Source organism: Pinus tabuliformis, chromosome 3_2 (assembly GCF_031772625.1).
Source record: "Pinus tabuliformis cultivar Carrire ecotype Pingquan chromosome 3_2, CPIR1, whole genome shotgun sequence".
Taxonomy (NCBI): domain Eukaryota; kingdom Viridiplantae; phylum Streptophyta; class Pinopsida; order Pinales; family Pinaceae; genus Pinus; species Pinus tabuliformis.
In genome coordinates, this window is record NC_142302.1 from 371,717,571 (window position 1) to 371,719,687 (window position 2,117).

At 43.2% G+C, this 2,117-nt stretch overlaps 1 pseudogene; it reads right to left on the minus strand.

The window, feature by feature from the left end:
* Positions 1-1,080: 1,080 nt before the first annotated feature.
* On the minus strand, positions 1,081-1,602 carry LOC149180964 (uncharacterized; annotated as a pseudogene).
* Between the last annotated feature and the right edge of the window lie 515 nt (positions 1,603-2,117).

A 2,117-nucleotide genomic window follows, 5' to 3' on the forward strand; every position in this document is an offset into this window, starting at 1 on the left:
TGAATAGTTGCCAAGCTCCAAGTTGGACTTCAGTGAGGCTCCAAACTCCAAAGCAACAACTCTATTTTGCAGTGGTTCTGCACTTAGGAGCACCTACCCCTAATGGCTTTAGTCCTTTTCAGTTCAGAGGCTCCAACCTATTGGGTTCCCACCCAACCTTGATATAAATTGTTCTGCTGTTGTTCTCTACTCACAAGCATGCTGAGCTTCTTTTAATCTCCTGTTCTCTTGATTTTCTAGCCTTTCCTTCTTCTTGCCTGTTCTATGACTTCCTCTCTCACTGGTTATCTATATATAAAAAATCACCATCTTACATTGTTTTCATGTTTTTTTTTTTTTTTTTATGTATCTCAGATGTCTCTGACTCTTCGTTTTTGCTTTCCTCCACCCCTTTGGCTTCCGCCTCGGTTGCTGTCATTTCCTCTGACTCGCTTGATCTTTTAGCTTCCTGATCCATGGCTTCCTCTATCTATTCAGATTCATCAAATTCTTACAGGTCACGTTAATGTGGAAGAGAGGCCAAATTAAAATTTTTAGCTCTACTATAATCCAACAACTCAAGGATCAAATAAACGTTGCTACCTCCATTTTTACTCTATACCTCTGTGAAAAGTCACCATTCCTCACCAAATCCTAAAATTCACCGTTTCCCTATTATAACAATCGGAAACCCATGCAATTGAACTCACCTTGATCTCCACCGTCGATCACCTACGATCCAATAGTCTCCGCTATGCTTACTGCACGATTAAACCCCGCGCACTTTCCTTGTCATCTAACCATCCCTCACATGATTAGACGGTAGTTGCAAGCCCCGATCGTGCGACTTGTGCGCACGTTAACCCACAGGGGTGGTGTTAAACCCCACGCACTTTCCCCATCATCTGACCATCTCTCGCATGATCGGACAGTAGTCACAAGCCCTGATCGCGTGACTTGTCCGCACGTTAACCCATGGGGGCGATGGTTTTTGTTTGCCATGCGTCGTGATCTTATGGGATTGCGCCATCGTATACGGATACCGCCGAGCCCCGGTAAGCAGTGCGGAGAAACTGCTTGCCGCCCGACACCATTGTTCTCCTACGCATTAATCTTTGTATGTATTCCACGTGCGACGACCATTGGATCCGCTGCTCTTTGATCCAACGGCTCACATTCATCTTCCATGTATGGTTGTGTCAAAATAATGAGTAGGCGATCTAATAGATCAATGGGTATACCATGTGGAGACTTGTAATTTGTTCCACGGGTTTTTGTGATGCCACGATTTGTTGCAACAACCAATATTGGTGCCATATCATTCTCTAGAGCATGATTCAAAAATGATAAGCATTCAATGTCAAGCATATGGACTTTGTCAATAAAAAGCACACCGGGTAAAATTTCAGATTTGCCTTCTTCCCTCCGTTCAACAACTTTACTGTCAATCTGTTCCCTCACTTCAGAATGGATCTCTCCAGTGTCTCCTGTAAAGAGGGCCAGAAACCCTTCCATCCTGCTATTGACGACATCTATCTCATGTAGCATAACGCAATGCACCACTTCTTTGTGTTTCTGAAGCTCTCCATCTGGGCACTGTACGAACTTGGTCTGTGGCCCCATTGCATCATAATCCTTGGACCTTGCAAAAGACCACCCCAACTTTGTAATCTTCCCCGATTGCAATCACATCCCCACTCTGGACCTTCTCCTTGCTCAAACCTTCGATAATCTTGCTCCCCAAATCATACACAATCTCCATCTTTGTCATCTATCTACTCCTCGAATATTGCCATATTGACATCAATGTCAATCTGTGTCCAACAATCTCCCCCTTTGTTATTGATGTAAATATTTTTTAGCTTTCTCCCCCTTTGACATCAATGGCAAAGGGATGCATATGGACTCCCCCTGTCAAGCTGCTCCCCCTGTCCTACTACATCTTTATGAATGAACTTGAGTGACGATAAAGAAATAACCCCCCATCTTTTGACACAGATTTTTAAATTCTTCTCGAGGAAGAGGTTTTGTGAAAATATCAGCTATCTACTCCTTAGTACTGATATATTCCAGGATGATGTTTTTTTTAGCTACTTGTTCACGAAGGAAATGATACTTGATTGGTATGTGTTTGGTTC